The following is a 21,498-nucleotide window of genomic DNA, read 5'->3' as shown; positions in this document are numbered from 1 at the left end:
TATGATTGTTCAACACATTGTATTTTGTACAAGACACAGAACTGATCTCAGTGGCTGGTAGTCATTAGCTGGAGGCGTTCTTGCAAAAGCAAGCAAGCCTTAGTACCCTGATTCATCCAATTTGGATAAATGCACTGTTTTAAAATCGCTGCTCTTATTTTATCTTTTATTATCTTTTTTCATCAGATTCCAAGAACAGATAATCTTTCGGCTTTTTCCTCTGTTGTGGGTAGGCATCACAAAGTAATTGCCATGTTCAGCTCTGGAGGACAATATAATCCTGGGGCTCAGTCCAGAGACAGGTCGTTTGTTTCAGTGGGTGGTCTTTGGCATCTTTATCTTCTGTCTGCAATACTCATTTTTATGTTCAGTGTTTGCTCACAGTTACAGACTGAAAGTGAATTTTGCCCATAGGAATCTAAAGGCATGTCTCAGGTGTGCAGCAAAGAAATGCAGACATTCTTGAGCTGGTAGAGATGGTGTTAGCTCTGGAAATGCCCAACACCTTGCTAAATATCTGTACTGCTCTTGGAGTCAGGTAAATATCCCCAAGAAGTGATGTGTGGATGTAATAGCTCAGCTGCACTAGCTCCATTGTTCTGAGAAAAGACTTTTGCTGAGTGTCTAATCCTGGATTGGTCTCTCCAGAGCACAGGTTTAATTCAGCAGGGTAGGGACTGCCAAGAGATGTTATACACACAAGACTATTGCTATCCATACACCTATATACAAACCACTGCATGAACTACACTATAGTCTAAATGGGCCAAATAAAAAAACTCTTTAGAAAGTGAAGTACAGAGACAATCAGACACCAAGGGAGAAAATTATCAGGATCTGGCATCAATTCATTTTTGTTCCCCAATATCATAAAAGAAATTGTTGGAGTCACTGTCCCAGCAAAGCCTGAGGCTTATCTTTACCTTGAGACACCACTTTCACAAGCAGTTTCTGCTTTCACATCCTCAGGCAGCTGCAAAGGTCTACAGAAACAAAGATGGTCTTACCAAGATAACACCTTCTGGAACATCAGGCTCCTTTATTTTTAAAGGGCAGAGCTTGCACCAGAAATAAACATTCACTTGATGGGAAAAGTGAGGAGTAACAAGGCAAATGCCATATGCAGCACAGCAATCGGTAGCTGCATTGCTCATAAGATTCATGGCAGAAGTTAATCTTAAGGAGGGATTTTTAAAAAAGCCTTTTGCACAGATCTCCTCCCATGTACTTGGGATGGCCTGAGGCAGAGGATGAAATTGCTTGGGAGAAAACAAAGATCAGTGTACAATGAATGTTAACTTCAAAGGCAAAAAGGGAGGCAGAGTCAAAAGCTTGAAACATACGCAAAACCAGACTTTCAACAAATTACTAATTTAAACAACTGTGATGTTCTATCCATTTCAGTTTACTGCATTCAGGGTTGACTTTTATCCGTTAAGATCTGCACCTATGCTCTGCATCCAAAGACCCTTGAATCATCAGTCAATGTAGAACTACATCTGACACAGCTTAAACCTACTTCTATCCAAAAGGGGCTCCCAAGGCAACCATCTCATTCAGGTAACTGCTGATACTTTGCATGGGATATATGCATACTACATATTCTATATATATGATGGACCAGCGCAGCAAATTCTAATCTTCAGTTGTGATGACCTGGGGATGGTCCCTCATCCCCAGCAGTTATCCTGTGAAAATAATAGGACCCCACTACAGTGTATACAAGTTCATATATGACCTCCTCAGATCTTACCTTCATATTTAAAAGACTCATCAGAATCTGAGTGTCAATATATGTGTGATTTTCCATCCACTTTTTCTCCTTTTTCTCTCCTAAGAGGAACCCGCTAACACTCTCAGTGTCATCTCCAATCTCACAATAGGAGTCATAGATTTTCATTAACTGTTACTTATTAACAAAAACCTGTTAATAACATTTCATTTTTTCCCTGAAATGTTTTGTGGCTCAGTGTGGAATTGCAGATCTCCCTGACATGATCAGCACCACTACTGTCAAGAAGCAAAACATCAGTCAGTCTCAGCTGTGATACAGCCAACGCTGGTCTCTCACGCACTTCTCAGTCAGAGGCCTTCTAAGTCAAAAAACCCTCAGTCAATGCTTCATAGCTTTCTCCTTTCCAGGACCTGAGTCTTCATCCGTAGTCTGAGAGTACCTCAGGACAGGAGCTTCTAATTAACTTATTTTTCTTCTTAAACCCTTTATTAAGGTCAGAGAAGGAAAGCTGGCCAGCCAGAGTACTCTACAGAGGCATGAGCCACTGGGGGTGAATAAGCTGCTCTTCCAAGAAGTCAGCTGCTTTTGAAGTCAAAGGGCCAGGTTCCAGGCAGCAAGCAAGGATCTAGCACCGAGGGTAAAGGGAGGAAAGCAACATGCCCCAAAAGACCTAAGACACACAACCTCCACAGAGGAAACAAAAAGTGACATCAACTTCTCCTGAACTGGGAAGGCCTCTACAATAATCTGTCCTGCTGTTCCAAGAAAAGTGCAAACTCCCGGAAAGAGATGAGGAAGCCTCGCCAGTTCACTGATTATTTCCTCATGCTCTTCGTCCATGTAAGTGCCAAGAATACTCCTAGGAGAGAGCCTGAAGGGATCAGAAGCAACTGCAAGGTGCAAAGAGCAAAGGTGAGGCAGCTGGGGATTCAGTTTGTACTCTTTTTTCTTCTTTCAGTTGTGATTTAATGGCAAGAAAGTGAGAGACACATCTTGGAAATGAGCATTTGTGTGCATAAATGGTAGCAGCAGAAGGATCTGGGTTCTCTGACACACTGTTCAACAGATTATTGGGTAGATGTTCAGTACACCTTGTCAAGAAGAGGGGATGGTACTGAAATTAAGAAATTAACTCAACAGTCAGAATCCAATAGAACTGTTAAGCAGGTATTCTTTATTAGCAGCGCTGGGGTCGCCCTGGGGATTCTCCACCATAAGGGCTCCCAAGAACTAGCAAGGGACATCAGTTTACACACACACAGATCATACATATTCATTAGATTTCCTGGAAAGGGGTGTCTTATGATAATGAGTTCCCAGAATTCATTTACGTAGTCCAAGCATGCGTAGTAGAGATAGGGTGAGGGAATAGGGTGAGGAAGGTCGACCTTGGTGGTTGAGGGAAAAAGTCTGTGGTCTTCTTCACAGTGTCCGCTCTTTCTAGGGCATGCACTGTAAAGTAAAAGTCCAGGTGTCTTCTTCCTAAGCCAGCGAGATCATCCTCCCTAGACTGTATCTCTCTGTTCTTTTATTTGACTTCCCCTTACCTTAGTTTGCCTACAAGTGCCCACTGAGGGCTTTGAGTCTGCTATCAGTGAGTTATATAGCGAGCGTTTTACTTTTATCTAGACAGACAAAGAGGCCTAGGGAAAACAGTCGAGGAGTCACTGGGAAACAAACACAAACAAAACTTTCATGCATCACAGTTTAGCCTTAATCAGAAATTAATTGATTTGAGCCCTTTCAGTATCTTTGCTTTGTGTTCATGAGGGTCATAAGGAGGTCATGAAGGACATTCCTTGAACATTTGTATATTAATGCAAGAAGCACAGGAAATAAACAAGAAATGGTGGGAATCTTAAATACAGTAAGGAGTTACAACTGTATTTGCACAACCAGGAATGGGGTAATCCTTGTTACCATAATATTAACATATGGATAATGATAAAGAAGGAAATGCACAAGGGTGATGTTGCAGGGACACTAAACAGGGCAGATCATGCACCCAAGGCTTTTTGAGAGCAGATAGCAGAACCAGCCAAAGCTCCAGATTTGGAAATAATGGAGACTTTTCTATCTGCACATATATTAGGCAAAAAAAAAAAAAGATCCAGAACAGATTGTTCGGCAAACTCTTGGAAGGCGTTGGTGATGTGTTTATTCAGAATAGAGGTAGAAGGGAGTTCACTTTCCATTTCACTGCAAGCAGTAGAGAGGAACTAGTTGAGACTATATGTAGAGAGGAAAGGCAACTTAAACTATGAAATAACAGTGTTGTTATGGAATCACAGAATCAACAAGGTTGGAAAGGACCTTGAAGATCATCTAGTCCAACCATTAAATTAGCACTGACGGTTCCCAACTACACCATGTCCTTCAGCGCTAAGTCGACCATTTTAATGAAGGGAGTAAGGAAGAACAGTAAACTAAAGATCATGAACTCTGCTTTCTATGAAATTCAGTAAACTCACAGATCCTAAGGAAAATATGCCCAAGGGGAAAAGGAGTCTAAGAAAATTGGTGCTTCTGTAGAAAAACATGAATGGCACAGCTGCAGGGCAACCCAAAGTGAAGAAAGGAGATGTGTGCAACAAGAAGCCAGCTTGTCTCAGTCACGGGCAATTCAGCATAAATGAGGAGAAATTTAAACAAATAACAAAGGACGGACTATTCTGCACCTAGGATAACCAATAGCACAAAAGACAAGAAGATAAAAAAATGGCTTAATCACTTTGCAGAATGTATGTCGGAGATGCGCTAAATGATAATTTAAACCCAGGTCAGCATTATACTGCTGAAGAAGGAGGTGCTTGTATTGGGAGATACACACAAAAGAATTTGAAGCAATCCCCTACAGTAGATGCTATTGGTAAAACCTGTGCTGCAATTTGGCTTCCAGTTTGGGACCTGTACTTCAAGAAAGATGTAAACTAATCACAAAGACAACAAAGAAGTGTGAGGAGAATGATCAAAAGCTACAAAACACATCCACAAGGAAACACTGAAGAAATCAGAATTGTTTAATCTAAAAAGAGAAGTGGGGGAGGTGACTGTCTTCCAGACTTGTTCTATAAAAGTAGTTGAAAACACCAAGAGAATAATCTCTTCCCTGTGTCTGCTGTTGACATGACAAAAAGTAGTGAAATTAAATTGCAGTAAGGGAGATTTAGATTATAGAGTAGGAAAATTTTGTTGACTGAGAGCAGTGCTCAACTTTCTTTAGGGAGGTTAGGAGATCTCCATCACATTGACTGCTCCTTTCCAGGTTGCCTCTCCCTCTGACCGCTGGCTACTCTGCCTGTTGCACTTGGCAGTCTAAAATCTTCCAGCATCTGAAGGTGTTGTTAGCATTGTTCTTTCACTGACAATGACTGATTGCTTCAATTTGTTTCTAACCCTACCTCTTTCAGAAACCAGACTCTCTCAGTCTTGTCCAGACACTACTCAACTTGACAACAGCTTCATCATCCAGGTTTCTTTATTAAGGCAGTAGAGCAAGTAGCAGTAATAACTTTGCAAGATTCATCCACCATTGATCAAGCACCATCTCAGGAGTATTACTAGTTCAGCAACTTGAATACAAAGAACAGGCTTTATATGCCTATATGTTCTTGTATCATGTACTCTCCCATTGATCATCTACTATCAACTTTCCAGCATGAACTTCCTAACTAGTTACTTAGTTTATCCATACATTAAGCAAATAGACACTTTCCAGTCAGTGCTAAAAATTCAGCTGATGTTATGTAACTCCACAAGCTGTGTCTAGGTTCCAATGGATAACTATTTTTAACATCAGTAACTGGACTTTACGACATCCAGATCCAATTGGGTCATGGCAGGGTCTAATCAGGCAGATGACTTACAGGATACATATTTTCTGGGTATAAATCTGGGATTTATGTTAAAAAAAAAAAAAAAAAAAAAAAAGGTGTTGTCCATATGTTGACCTTTGCTCAGCATGCTGCCGAACTTGGAAGATGCAGATGGCATGAGACAAGAAATTCCAGGAAGAGAAAGGACTCTCTCATAGCTAAGTGCTGTCCTGGGAATTAAACCCTGCCTCCGCCAAAGAATTACAGTGTAATAATCAGCTGATCACTTAAACTTTTCTTAAGTTGTGGTTAGCTGTTTGCTCTTCATGTTCTGACTGCCTGACTTGAAATCGTGGTGCCAGACTTGCAAAAGGGCAGACTCACAGCTGCAACTGAACTGAATGGTAAACATGCACTGAACACAGCAAGTGCTGCTAAGTACAGTACTGGTAAGTCCCCAAAGAGCCCGTGTACCTTAACTGAGCCCCCATAACAAGCAGATTCTCCACCTGAATAATTCTGTGCCTCACATTGTAATCTACAAGGTGGATATAACAACAGTATTTTGAAAATTCATTAGTGTTTGTGAAGCATTCAGATGCCACAGAAAGGGCATTAGGAAGTTAATAACTCTTCATTTAAAGCAGAGGTTGAAGTCTGCAGCAAAGTAGCCATAATGTCATCCTGAACTGTGAGGAGAGATCAATTTGAGTAACTGCTGATTCAGCAACCATCTTACATTGTGCACACTTCTCACAGAAATGGGACAAAAAGGACCATTTCATAAAGTTCTAAGCAGTAGGAAAATACCAGCAGTGCATGTATCCACAGCCAAAGCAAGCAATTGCCATCATCAGCAGTGGTTTGGTTTTGGCATCTTTCTCTACACTGAAATTACAAAGAGCAATTACCAAGGAATATGGCCATGGGGTGGGTGATTATACCCTCACCAAAAGCATCACTGACCCAGTATCATCAGTAACAACAAACAAACTGTACACATAACAAAATCCTTTTAAGAATCCAACTAAAGATTAATCCAAGTGACATGTGATTTACATGGAGGTAATACTTCTTTTAGGATACGGCTTGGTGATCGGAGTGAGAGATTTCCCTGTGCACAGGCATAAGTTATCTACCTAAAGGTCCCACAGGCGAAACAATTAATTTTCTGTGCTTAAATTTGAGATCTTAATTGTGTCTTCCAATGTAAGTTTGTCTAAATGTAGTGGCCATGGGCTGCCCAGCACTGTCAGCCTCCATAGACAGTTCATTTCATAAGGTTTAACCTCCTGGCATAGATCACCACCAATTTTGTCTTGATTTCTTGAGGTGCCAGGCTCTCCCACAAACAGACGTTTGTCCCCATGCATCCCCACCTTAACACAGGAGTCTACTGTCACTTCTTCTCCTCCGGCTTCTTCAAAGGCCCCTGATGTATGTATATTTTCTTCTACCTGCCCTGGGCAGGCCATGTTTAACACCTCCAAGGTAATACTTTGCATTTTGTTTCTGCTGGATGCAAATATTTCACAGAATCACAGAATCATCTAGGTTGGAAAAGACCTTGAAGATCATCTAGTTCAACCATTAACCTCACACTGACCATTCTTCATCAAACTGACCAGGCCTTCCAGAAGTGCAGAGTGTGCCCCTTAGCTTTCTTCCACACATGCTGATGGGCAATTTGTTTCATCACAGAATGGGCAGAGATCCCATAGCAGCTAGTTATGTGGCAGTCCCCATCGCAGCTGCCACAGGGCAGCCTCCTTCTGTCCTGCTAACAGCAAACAAAATCCTCTACCCTCACCTTCCTTCCTCTGCTCTCTCGCCAGAACACAGGGCTGTCCTCATCTCTATGTGAAGATCTGGTGACTCAAGGAGTGAGCAAAATCAGGATAGAAAGAGCATGTTGCTGTCATTGCTGTGCTTCCGTGCCACATATTTCACACAAGGAAGCACATCTCTTGCTCTGCCATCACTGATTACAGAAATACAATTACTATGGCTTGCATATCAACTTCAGTCGATTCTTTGAGGGACTGTCAGGTGGTATATAACAAGCAATGTGTATATGAGAATGGCAAATACCCTTCTTCTATGAAATTTTAAACTAGATTTAGGTAACAAGAAAAGCTCAGATAGTAAGAAAGGCAACAGACAAGGAATAAAATTAAAGAGCTAGTAGTAGTCCAGATCTATCTATTTGCAGAATCCCATAATTATCACTGATAAAAATGAAGTCTGTTTAGCATAATAAGCATCTCAGTTCAGCCCTTGAGGCTTCAGTTATTGTGGATAATTTACCAATAAGCAGATAATAATTTAAAGCACTCTAGGCTTTTTTTAGTCATGATTTACTGCCCTGAGTGCCATCAAATTGAACAGACATACACACTAAAAAAGTCAGGATAAATTGAATTTTAAGGATTTGATCTGTAATGCTGGAAAGTCACACTTCAGATGGTCATGAATAAAAAGGTGTTGCTTACAGCAAATCAAAATCACATTCTCTAAATAAGACAGCTGACATTATTTCTGTAGTAGGCACTAAGATGTACCTTCTGCAACATGTGGTGTGACCCCCACTCTCACTGAAAATTACACACATCCAGTTTTCTCACTGGTTTGCAGGAGGCTTTCTGCATGCTGCATGATCACACCTTCCAGTTAATCTGTAAATTCTCTATAGCATGTACTGTAGCCTGAGTTTGGTATACCATCCAGCACAGCGGGACCCCAGTTTTGATTAGGGCCTCCACACCACACAGCAATACAAACACATGATTAATAATAATAAACAGTACACATTTGGAATGAAACATCCAAAAGTCTAAGAAATGAATCATGGACAAAAAATATGAATCAATGGAAGTGAACTGTGAGTTTTCTTCCCAAGTGTATTTTCTCTTCAATAAACTCTGATAAATATCTAGAGGGCAATTCAAAGTTTGAGCTTCATAGTGCACATGAAGGGTAAAAGAACTATCATAGACATTTATGCTGGTTTTATTTTTAATAAGTGGTGGCACATAATCAGTTTTTCCTACTAACACTCTTGAATTTGGAGACAAAATGCAATGTGTATGTATGGTGATTATCATCAGTAAGTATTTCCCTGCAAAAACAATAAAGCATTACATCATTCTGTATGAGCAGAGGTACTGAGAACCACTGGGTGGCTCAGACACTATCTCATTCTGCGCTTTGTTTGTTCTAAAGAGGAGATGACACTTTACAATATTTAAGGCGTATGTAAGATTTTGCTCATTAGGACTTCAACAGATTTTTTTAAAAATCAATCAAACCAAACATATCTCAATCCTGTTAAAAATGGAAGATCGATTTATTTCTGAGAGAGCAGTGTGAGGATTATAATTAGGTGATCAGAGAAGTAATGTGTGTGCACATGCTCTGGGGGTGTTTGGCAGATGGTGTGAACCTCCTATCCTCTCATCTCAGAAAACATATTCACCTGCATGTAAATGCAATTAGCTTCCATTTCCCTCTCCTCCACAGCAAGGTTTGTAACTCAGCGTTTCATAATCTGTCTCCTGCACCAGGGTCCCATGTGGCAGAAGGAGCTGGTCAGCTTACTTTTGGTGCACTTTCCTGCTATCTAGTCCATGGGACCACACAGTCCTTGGGTATAATGACGCTGCACTGCAGTCAGGGGGTGATTATCTATGCTTTAAAAAGTCTGAAGCAAAAGCACATGGTAGCCTTCCTCACTTCCAATATGCCAGATGTCTCCCCAAGTTGTTACCCAACACACCGTTTGTCTCTGAGTCATAAGAAAGAAGGTTTATTTTAGCTACTAAAATGATGATTATTGTAGAGCAAGATCTTAGCACTTTGATCTAACCATCCATTTTGACTACATTCCAGTTTATGATATTAGAATATAAAAATACCACTAATGAAGCAAACATTCATCCTGCAAGACTTCTTTTCCTTCCCTTCTTGTTTTCAGTACCTGTAAGATTATGAGCCAGGCTTCCTGGAGGGAAGAATGGATTTTTTTTCACCTACTTACAGAATTTTGGCAACAAATTTGTAACTAGTTCCTGTCACCTGAAAACCAAGCTGGCATACTATTTCCCCTCAGTCTAAATGCTCTGTGACCTGAATCTTAGTTATTTAACTTCAACTGGTTCTTATTTCTCTGCTGGTCTCAGCAAGCCACTGCTAAAACTGTAACAATAATATTATAAATCATGAATGACATATGAAGGCAGGGGTTGTCTCACATTGTTGATATTTAAGCACATCAGCTGCAACAGTTTCTCCTACCAGATATATCAAAATTAACAATTCCATGTGCATTATATCTACTGCAGTTTAGTTTCCTATAGGTTTGTGTCTGTTGTTTGCTTGACTTTGATGGCTAGGACAAATGAAACCTTTTCTGTAGTTGCAGTCAGTGTCTGTAAGGACCCAAATGAGAAATGGATCAATGAGTTAAAAGATTTTTTAGCACAGAGGTCATAGACCTAAAACCATGTATGCACAGGCAGGCAATATGATCATATATACCACATTTCTACAGAAAACCAGAACTAAGCTGAACACTGGGTATGTAGTGTTCCATAATCATGTTTCCTAATAGCAGGGAATGGAAAGCGGGTTAGGGCAGGCAGAAGAGACAGAAATAGAAGATGGGAAGGCTCTAGCAGGCAATAACTCAAGAGGCTGAGCTCTGCCTGCCAGTCAGTTTTATTAGCTCTCCTGACAACAGCAACAACAGCTTGCAAAGACATAATATTTACAGAGCGTATTCTCCCTTGAACAGATACAAGCAGAATTCTGACAGTGTGAACTTTATCTATTAAACTGCAATTATAAAAATTCCCTCATCTCACTCTGGTACTGTGCAGATACGGAAGTCAAAGGCTGTGGGTCTCTTGGATACTACAATATTGGAGACCATATAAATAATTAAGACAGTTAAACCCCCAAGGAGTACAAGATACCATCCATCAGCTTAACTAACTCTGTTTCTCCTCCATTTTTGGGCTGAAACCAGTAAAAAAAAGAGTCTACAGCATGGGCAAATATGTAAGAGGTTGTTTTTTCCTAGCTTCTTGGTAAACTGCTCAGCATTATGTGAGGTTACACCAAGTGGTATTTAGGGAGGCCTGCTGCATTCAGGCAAGTTAATTACAGAGATGGTTGGAGGACAGGGCAATGCCAAGTGGGAGGAAGGTTTCCCTCCAGAAATGGACTGTCAGCAAAGTCAGAAGGGGATATAATCAGTCAGTTTGCCTTTATCAACCAAGAATGATCACAGATGTGGCTTTCAGCTTGCTGACTATTTTCTGGCCTGTGATTGAAACTCTTTTCTCGGACCTTCTCATATATAGACACATGGTGCTTAGTTCTTTTAGAGAGCACAAGTAGTTTAGTTGACTTAAGTGGTTTTACTGGTCTAATAAAACTTTGACATGTATTTTTGGTCACTTCCTCTGATTTAGAAAACAATGATTTTACAGACACGGTGGCCAATATGTTCTGATTCTGACCCTGTCTACATGCACCTTTCTTTGAAGAAAATGTAGCGGGAGTGGTACTGGCAAAGGCAGGAAAAGCTACAAGCATTTTTACTGCTGGCCCTTACTTTCACCTAGGTGTGTGAAATACTAATTTCTGATGCTGAGAGCAGTTATCAGAAATGGAGAAGTGGTAGGAGCTTATTTCCAGGTGAACAGTATATATTTCTAGCCTGAACAATAAAACTGGAATCTGATTCCGGCAACTGTAACAAGCTCACAGCAAAGCAAGGAGCTAAACATATACTTAAGCAGCTTAAGGAACTCTCAAAGAGAAAGAACATGTGCTGACACACCACTTATATTGCAGACACTGCCGTCCCTGGGCATAACGAGCTCGTGAGCTCTGTCACACAAAGCAGGCGAAACACGCAGGTGTGGGGAGGGGGCTGGTGGCAGGGGCACACCTGGGTGCTGTCTCTCCAGGGCCCGGCCTCAGCGCTCCCTCGGCACACCAGGCCTGCGGGCCGGCGCCCGTCCGGGCCGGGGCAGCCCCACAGCGCCCTGCCCGCCCGCTCATGCCCACCCTCCGATTCGCTGCCTGGCGGGCGAGGCTCCCGCCGCCCGGGCTGACTGGAGACCGCGAAGGCTCTCAGAGCAACGACCGCCTTCTGGTCGCTCTGCCGAGGGCCCCCCGCGCCGAGCTCCGCTTTGGCACGGGTGTCACCACACGTCGCCGCCCCTCTGCCCTCCTCCCACGCCAGGGCTGGCAGAGGGAGGCACCGGCGGGCGGCGGGGCCGCGCAGACACACCGCCCGCCGCCAGGCCCGCCGCCCCCACGGCGCCCCCGCCCCGCCCCGCCCCGCCCCCTGGGGGCGGGACCCCGCGCCCCGCCCCGCCCCGCCGCCGCTGACCACGTGGCCCGGGCGCCGCAGCGCCTCTGCGCAGGCGCGGTGCCCGCTCCCCCTGCCCGGCCGAGGCTGGGGCTCTGGATCAAAATGGCGGCGGCCGGAGCGGGACCGGGAGGGAGGGGGCCGTGCTGAGCGGGGAGGATGGCGGCGGCGAGCGGCTGCCGGAGGTGAGGCCGAGCGGGGAGACGCGCGGTGAGCGCGGGCTGGGGGAGGGGGGCCGGGTTCGGTGTTGCGGCGGCGAGTGGGAGGAGGCGAGACCGCCGACGCCCCCGCGGCGGGTTTCCCTGAGCTGGGGCCGGGTGCGCGCCTCGCCTGGCCGGTAGTGCCCCGCGCCGGCTGCGGGCAGGCTCCTCCCGCGCCCGCCTCGTCGCTCCCAGCCCGGGAGCGGCTCCGCTGCTGGCTCTGCTGCTCCGGCGGCGCTGGGGTGCAGGCCCCCGCCGCCCCACAAGGCCTCCCGCCGCGGGGAGCGGCCCTTCTCCTTGGGCCGCTCCCGGGGGCGGCCGGGCCCAGTCCGCAGGAGTCCCCGGTCCGGAGCACCGGCAGCGGCCTCGCCTCTGCCTCTTCTCGCCGTTGGGTCCTGCCTTGACGCCCCCTCCCCGGGGCGGCGTGGCCCGCCGGCGCCGGGCGGCCGTGGCCCCGGCGCCGCTGCCCGCCGAGCCCTGGGGGATTGTTGGAGTCGCCTCACGCAGGAGCCGGTGCGGGGCTTGTGTTCCCGCTGCTGCGGTGCATCCCTTGGGTCTGGCCGGTGCGAGAGCGACTGGGCTGGGCTGCGGGGCTTGAGCGCCCCGGCCGTTCCGCCCGTCCCTAGGCAGTTCCTGGGGGCCTTGAGTTTGCTGCCGCCCTGGGATGCGGGGTTTCGGCTTGCAGCTCTCCATAGAGGTGTTACTGTGGTGTTCCTGGAAAAACTTGGAGAGCTTTGTAGATGATGTGTGTGCCTGTGCCTCTGGAATATTCCTGCTGCTGGGGGGATAGTGCTTTGCTGTTGGTTTGTGCTTCTACTTGATTTTCCCCTGCCATCCCATTTGAGGCCATTGGTTGAAAAATGACACACATGTCAAGTGTTATTATAAAATATGATAGTAAGATAATAAAATACGTGTTGATACAAAGATACTTTTTTCCGCTGAGAATTTAGCTTAGAATTTAGAATTGTAGCATCGCTTGAGGCTTTCCTCCAAACCAGTGTAACATAATACACAAATTTACAGTGTTTGGCAGATACACCACTGGGATGTGGTCACCTCAGGTTTTGCCACATATTGCATGCTCTGTTTTCATTTAGAAGTGGAGGAGATGAAAATAAAAACTCAGATGCAAAATTTTTAGTGCTCATAGTTTTGGGTTTTTTTCTGAGGCACTGAGAAGCCCTCTTTGTCTACAAGATGTTAGAGAGGTTTGGTCTTCTAAGATTCTCCTTTATTGTATCAAATATAAACCATGGACCACTTTTGTCCTAGTTGTATTAGTGTGCTTCTTTACACAGGGAGATGCAGGAAAAGGAATACCTTTTTAGATCCAGTGAGTTTAGATCCCTCTCTATTTGAACCTTTTGCTTAAGAAATCAAGGAAAATATTTCTTCCTCCTTTCTCCCCTCTTCCCCTTGTCAACTAAGAGTCTGCTGCCAGCATAAGAAAATTATTTCTGTAGAGATTGTTTTTGAGGATGTGGAACAAGTGTGCTTTAGTAATGTACAGACTCTGTGGACTCTGGTGTTTAAAAGGCAAGGTCTGAGTGCTTATTTTGTAGAATATCTGGATGAAGATAGTGAATTGGAAAGGTATGACTTTTGATGTTTTCTCCCTTGTTGGAGTAATTTAATTCTAACTACTCTTAGTTGATGAACCAAAGCATAATTGAGCCATTGGAGTACTTGCTACTTTGCTTTGTCAAATAATGTTGTGTAAACATTACTATCTGTTCATGTTTGTATGGAAACCTCTGATGACTCTCTTAGCAAATGAAGCTTGTATCTTAAGTTACAACATAAAGCTGCAGATTGCTCTCTGTTTTTTGTTTAGATTTGAAGTTAGACTTGTGTAGTTGGACTACATACAGGTAATCTTGTAAATAGAATTCAGTGTTTTGTGTAGAAAGTACAGCCAGTGTTTATTTCTTCTTTGGAGGTAAAAAGATATTGAATCCTTTGTATTTTGGCTAAGCTGTACTAAGCATTGTTTTATTTGCTTTCAAACTTTAGCCAATATATAAATTGGTTTGACATTCTAATTTTATTTGGTATGTTTAAACATACAAGGAGCACAGACATGGGTCATCTTGGATCATTTTCTGTGGCATTGTTGTAATTGCTGGCTTTTTTTAAAAACCTTGCCTCTTACAAATGTAAGCGAAATTTCTTCATATGTCAAGATTCCCTTGCTGAGTCATAGATACAGTAGTGGTGTAATGCTTATAGCTGGCATTGACTGATTTGCAAAGAGTCATACATGAAAGAATAGAAATTATTTTTATAAGCTCTCTTGGAAGACTTGCATGACTTGTCATAGTGATTTTTTTTTTAAAAAAGATTTTTTTCTCCCCTCTTGGTTTTCACTTCTCTAAGAAGCTCAAAACTTTGTGTTGTGAAGGTATGATGTTCATTCTTAAATTATAGTAGAATATGCTGTCTTTGCAGCCAGCTATTTGAATTTAATTCAGAGTCTGACAGAGCTTGATGAATAGACTAACAAAATATTGAGTCTTCATTTTGAAAGTAGCCTTTTAAATTACTGCATATGTGATGTCAGGTTTACAGTTGTCACTGATGACAATTAAGATGCTTGTAGAGGATGAATTCTAGGCTTTGACAACATCTTCTGTCCTGCTTTTCAGGCTGCATTGGCGTTGTGGTATCTTGTGGTCCTGCACCTGACCATAGGAGGAGGTGTGACACTAGCCCTGCCCCTCCTCTGACCCTGATGCTAGTTTGGTTTTTTTGACATACCAGAGCATGTGCAAGGGAAGGGGAGTGTATTTCAATGTCTTGGCTGTACAGTGATGACCAAGATAGTTGTGGCTGGCTGCCTTTTAGAGACAAAAAGTAAGATGAATCAAGACATCCTATGGACATCTGGCATGGTCTTCATGTAGTTCACATTAATCAAACAAAAGATCTATAACTAAATTGTGAGATTGCTCTTAAGAAGAAATAACTATGTTCTTATTAACGCTAATGAGACTCTGACTGCTATTACAACAAATTTTTATATAAAACTGAGAGTTTCAGTCTTAATTCTAAATGTTTTGTTTTTTTCTGAACTTACTTACGTGAGTTTTGATTTCTGTTAACAGATCAATGGCTTGTACCATTTTTTCATGCAAGTCTGGGAAACTGATGCCCAAAGTTTGTGGTGTATACAGTGGAGACTGAGAATCCTAGTTCGTGTGTGTGTTAGATGAGCTTCCAGTGAGTCATGTAGTTACTGACCTGTCCCATTACACAGGTTCTTTGAAGAATAAGGCTTGTCAGTGTATCTTTAAATCTTTGGATAGAAGCTATTGTGGATTTTTAGAATGTTCTTTCATATGTTGGCTTATTGGTTTGCCTGAGCTATAACAAGAAGGCACTGCAGATGTGAAGTTTGATGCTGGTCTTGCGTTTTGTGCCTATCTAGTCTTTTCTGCATGTCTCCCAAGAAGGGTGCCAATTGTAATGATGCCTTCTGTATAATGAATGGATGCTAGGAGATCTGAAATCCTTGTGTGTTTTAGGTGGAACCAGTGAAAATTGTGTGTTGGGAAGAGTAGAAATGGCTAAGAGGAAAAATGTTTAGGAAGGAGTTGAATATCAGTGATGGTGTATGCACCACTTATTTCATACCTTGCTGCCTGAAGTTCCGTAAAGTTTTAGCACTTTGTTCTCATCTTGCTCTGTCTGTGGTGCTTTAGTTTCCAGTGTTCAAGCAAAGACATCAGATGATGTCAGATGTTCACCTGAAACTAAAGGAGATCTGAAGTCTCATTTCTCTGTCTTTGGGACTATGGCAGATAGCTTTCTTGCTTTATAACAATGTCCATGAGGTTCTGGATAGATGCTTAGTGACAAAATTGCCTTAAACACTTGCAGTTCACAACTGCTTTTTCCTGCTTCCTGCACTGTCTCTTCAACTTTGTTGGTAGAGCTGTTTACATGTTTTCACTCTGAAACACTGCAGGAAACTGATCTGTCTGAAAAATAAACTACTAAAACACAAAATAACTTCAGATCAGGGACCTGATCTGGGTCATCGCATTGCTGTGGAAAGTTTGTTTGCTGGCACAGTATAGGGGCAAGGTCAGGTAGGTAAGACGATTTGGGGGTGGGACTGTGTGGGGTTGAAGCACATACATAACTATATACTTAGTTAATTTTAAATCTGATTTGATTGCTCCACTGGGTGTAGTGTTGTGCAGGGTTACACCAAACGCTACTGGATGTGTGCTTTAACAACTGGTGGGCTTGCAGACACGTGTTCAGCCTGTTGGGGATTTTCTGTCATCAGTGGGTTAAATTATTTCTCTAAATGTAAAATAGGAATTACCATGTTATGCCAGACTGATAAAACATGCAAAAAAAATTAACAGCAGCCAAAACTGATTAAGAAGAAACTTGCAGTAAGGTGTGAGGTGTAACATTTGAGGGTAACACCTTCCTGAATCAGTTTCTAAGTTTCAGAAATATCTTCTAGAGAAGTTGCTCTATTTTTCACTTGACATTCTAACCCTAGCTGTTCTCTGTATAAATGTCTGATAATTTTGTAAATCCTATTTGTTCTTTGTCCTCAAATCTTGTCTGAATTCAGTGGTCATACTGTGTATTTTGTATGACACTCAAACTTCGTTGTATGATCAGAGTTCTTCCTGTATTGGAAAGACTGAATTTATTGTCTATCCATCTTGGCTTTTCTTACCTATCGTATCCTGTTTTCAGTCCGCTATAATAAATTGAAAAGGGTAGAATTTATTTTTTTAGAAACTTTTTTTAGTGCTGCTATTACTACCATTCCCCATCTTCTTAAAGAACCTTTTTATTTCTACTCTGCCCTCTTTGATACAGGGTTATTTCAGTATGCTAACTTGCAGCTTGTAAGATCTCTTCTTCCTGGTATTCTTCATCACTTCAAATCTTCAGTGTTACCTAGTGGGAAGTGCTTTAGAGATAGATCAAGCTAGCTAATTGTGTGCAAGATCCCTCTCTAACTTGGAAGCCTTGTCCAAGATCTATTAAAACTCTTGTTTCAGGATCTGTCAAGCCATTCTACACTTCTACTGATGGTAACAATGGCTAAACTCAGAGTTGATTGAAACAGCAATTTAATAAATGATTGCTGCTTGGTGTTCTAGTTGGGCATGTTATTTTGTGACCCAGTACTTGCAGAAGCTCAGGGTGATCAGTAGAACTGCAAAATATATCTTGTGTGTATTTCACACTTTAGCTTGGGTCAGAGAATACTGTTCGTTCTTACGATATTTGAATCAAGGTTTAGAATACAAAGAGCAAGAACACCAAAGTCCTGTGACGTCATCAAACCTTATTAAAATTATACCTGCTTATAGGCGGATTATTTTTTGAGTGACCAGGCAGATCACATTGCATTAGTGAGAACTGAAATGCTGCTTTGCTTATCATCTGCTACCTCAGATCTCTGTACTGAAGTGAAGTATGTAAAACACTTCTGTGATGGGTAGGTAATTCTAATTGCTTTAAAAATAATTAGTATGAGTGACAAAAGCTCCTTTTCATACTCTCTCTCCTGACTGCAGTGCTGGAAATACTGCTTAAGAGCTGACTAAAAAGCCTTCTAAAATAACAAATCCAGTCAGAATGCAATGAGACAATATTTTTCTGGACTGATGCTGCCATATACTTTCAGCATATTTGATTTTCTCTCGCTGTAGCTTTGTTCTCATTATAACTCTTAAAGGTTGGGGGGAGGTGGGTCCTTGAGTACTGGAACTGAGAAACTGGGTTTGCTGTGCATTTGGTGATCTTTGACTTCATCTAGTCCTGTTTATTCAAGTCCTGTTTAAAGCCTTTCTGCTTCTGTGATAATTATAGTGCTCATCCATGTAAATTTTGTAGTGTTTAATATGAGGTTGTGCTGAAGTACTTTGTACAAGGGGAATCATTTAGAGGTTTTCTGTCATGTACCCAGATGTCTCCTTCTTAAAATACATACATAAAGTACATATCTAAAGTAATCTCGTTACTGCGTAGTTTCTCAGTTGATTACTGGCTCAAAATTGGGCAGTTGGGTTTAACAGATTTGTGCTGATCTAGATGTTTCCTCACCACCGTCTTAGGGATCTACTTTCCTTTCTTCTTCCCTTCTCCCCTCATTCTGTTTTCAGCTACCAGCTTGTTTTTCTGGAGGATTAAATTAGAAAATGTCATTTTTTGTGACTGGGTTTTACCTGCATCAAGGCTGAATAGCATTAAATGTTACCGATCCTCAACAGTAATGAGAATGCTTATTTAAACATCTTGTGAACCTGAGTTTCATTATTGTTTTAAATTTGGAAGGAAATGGAACTTGCCTTTTTTTTTTTTCCACATATACAAGATTAACTTATTTACTTTAAAATAAACCTTTTATTTTTGTTAATTTGAAAACTGATCCAGCTGTTCTTGTTTGAATATGAATGTGAAAGTAGAGAAAGGGCAACTGAGCGGGGATGATCAACTGGTAGAGAGAGAAGTGGTGGCAGTGTTGACTTTTTCCAAATATTGATGAACTTCTCAAATAATGGAGGAATGAAAGAAGGTTTGGTAAGTATAGCACACACTGGCAAAGGCTTCCCTTTCTGCATTTTGCCCTTGCTTTGAATGTGAAAGAGTAGTAGTATCAAGGACAGTTATGGCTAAGAGAGAAAGCTGAACAAAACTTGCTCTAAAATGAGATTAAGAGCAATGGGTTGCTTTAATGGCTTATCCTCTCTAATTAGTACAATCCCACAGACATTTGCTTTCCTTCTAACAATTTTATTTGAATTCTTACAATTTTTTTTTATCTTCTGGGGCAGCTAAAAAGCTTTAGATCTTGTAGAGAAGGAAGAGTTAAGGCACATCATCAGTCTGCTCAAAGGGCAGATTTGCTTTAGCAAATAGTAAAAAAAACCACCCCACAAGCTCACGTAACTGCAATTTTAAACAGTCTGCGTACATGAGGTATGTGTAGATATTGGTGATTTAAATTGAATGTGTAAATGACTGGTGCCTCTGTTTTTAGGAAGAACATGTTATGTCAGCATGTGTGATGCTACTCTGTTCTGTAAAACTTGTGTGTTCATGTTACAGGACAAAAAATAAATGCTTTAGAAATGCAAAGAGAGCTTGTTGCAGGAAATCTGGAAGACATAACTTCCTCCTCTTGCCAAGGGGAAAAATGTAAACAAAGCTATAACTTAATTGTAGACTAACTACTAGACTGGTTTTCTGACTAAGCCTTTCCTTCCTTAATTGATTGCTTTTATCATTGAGAAAGTGTATTTTTTGTTTAATTTGAAACGGATTTCTGTATTTTTGGGGATGACACACCTCAAAGTTTGTGAGCATTTATTTCTCACTACACTTGTATAGAATCTAAATGTAGGTATTACTGAAGGTAACTGTTGAAGCCAAAGTTCCTGGTGTAACTTTTGAGGGCTCTGATAGTTTGTATCTGAACTTTGCTTGTGAGGAAAAGCATTGCAATACTAGTGTATTTTGCTGCTGTACATGCTCCCATGTGCATGTACTAAAATATCTATTTTCAAAATGGCTGAAATCTTTGAAGTGTATGGCATAGAAAGATTTCTTGGCATCAGGTGTTACGATATAAATGTTACTTGTTGAAGTCAGTATGGCACTTAACATTTTTCTGCTGAAGTTAATAATCTGTATAGAGGAGCCCAACCAAAGAATAAATCTTTTAAATGTGCAAGCTTTTAAATAACTGTTAAAAATCTTGGTATATATGGAGATAACTGATTTATACAAACAGGTGTAAGATCACCATGTTGTGTTTTTGTACATTAAAAGCATCTAAATAAAAGGACAACAGCCTGTGGCATTGACCAGGAATTTCAGACTTGCTCAGGGTGGCAGCAGTCCATAACCAGTTTACAAGCTCTGGAATGAGTCAGTTGTTGTATAAATACCATGCACGATGAATTTCCCAGTTTGATTTTTATATTGCTGCCTGCTTCAGCAAGCAGAGTAGACCTGGGAGTAACTGTGGATGTGAGGAAGCCAGGGGAATAGGTAGTGTCAACGCTGAAACTTGAGCCTCAGAAACAGCAGCTGCAGAGGAGGACTCTGCCTGTGTGTGTGTCTGGGCCCAGGATACAGTAATTTGTTGAGGCTGAGCCTGAGCTCAGAGAACAGAAAGGATGACTACAAGGGTATAGTTTTGTGGAGTTGTGAGGCAGTTTAATAGCAATTATCTTCTACCTTCATATCAACAGCTGTGGGTTCCTGTTCCAGTTGTAGCTGACTGTCAGACCAACCTCCAAGAATTCCCTTTTTCCTGTCTGTCACCTGTCACCAGCTCCAGCAGTGGGGTGATGGATGAGCCATCTGAAATTACCTGTTCTGTGATTATATCATCTCTGTGAGGCGACACAGGAAAGCCCCGTGGCTGGAGCAGCACAGTGAGGAGAGGGTACAGCTCCCTGTTTGGTTGACTTCAGTGGTAGTGTCAGATCACCTGGAGGGACCTGTGAAGATCTGACAGACAGGGAGTCCTGCATACACAGATAACTTACCCCCATCAGTGGAGGAATTTACTGGATAAACATAGGCTTTGCTTTGTATTTTTTCCCCATATAACTAATACCTAGATGCATATATTCTGTCACTGCAAATTTAAAATCTTCCAAGCCTTCAAAAAAGAAACAACCACGGTGGACTTCTTTAGTAGTAATGGCTCTCTCTGAAGGCCTGGTTGAAGGGAGGAACAAACTGTGCAAATACAGAGCAAAAGAAGTACAGGCCAAAAAAGAAACAGCAGTTCAGCTAGCTAGGTACAGTGAGGACTGCTGTGGTGAATCCTAGTGGTAGTTACTGCTCTATAAATTGCCTGTTTCTGCTATGACTGCCCTTGCTTTGCAGACAATTTGAATGTAATCTTTTTCATACTGGTAACTTTTAAGAGCTCTGCAGGAAAAATAGCATATTGCAAGAGCGGTCTTATAGCTACCCACTTACATTAAGATGTTTATGTTGAAAGTGGTAGTTGACTGAATGAAGATAGAGGCGATGCTGTGCTTAAGGGCAGTGGCTCTTGCAGCCACACCAGGTGATCAGCTGAAAACAAACATGGTCCAGTCAGGTCCCTGATAGGATTTGGGTGGCTTCCCATGTGTCTGCTAGAATGAAAGGGGACAGCTCTGCTGTAGGAATGAGTGCATGCGACTGGTAATGTTTATGCTGGGCCAACTGAATATTAGACTGCACGTTGTGTTTGACTGTGGGGAGCAAGCAGCCTTTTCTGGCTGTTCTTCCCTTCTCTGTTGACATTCCTTGGGTCATTTGGTAAACTGGTGCAGGGAGTTAATTATAGTGGCAAGGAAAATCGTGCAGAAGAGACTA

At 42.1% G+C, this 21,498-nt stretch overlaps 1 protein-coding gene across 2 annotated transcripts in view; it reads left to right on the top strand.

Moving 5' to 3' along the window:
* Positions 1–12,029: 12,029 nt before the first annotated feature.
* The window catches only part of BTBD7 (BTB domain containing 7), a 52,585-nt gene continuing 43,116 nt past the window's right edge, over positions 12,030–21,498 (top strand). For both annotated transcript variants that reach the window (XM_074908576.1, XM_074908575.1), the window contains exon 1: positions 12,030–12,117. The gene's annotated coding sequence lies outside the window, so the exon portion shown is untranslated. The remainder of the gene's footprint in view (positions 12,118–21,498) is intronic.

This window comes from Athene noctua, chromosome 6 (assembly GCF_965140245.1).
Source record: "Athene noctua chromosome 6, bAthNoc1.hap1.1, whole genome shotgun sequence".
NCBI classification, from domain to species: Eukaryota; Metazoa; Chordata; class Aves; order Strigiformes; family Strigidae; genus Athene; species Athene noctua.
The sequence above is the reverse complement of the archived record's forward strand: the minus strand, read 5'-3'. Positions and strand labels throughout refer to the sequence as shown.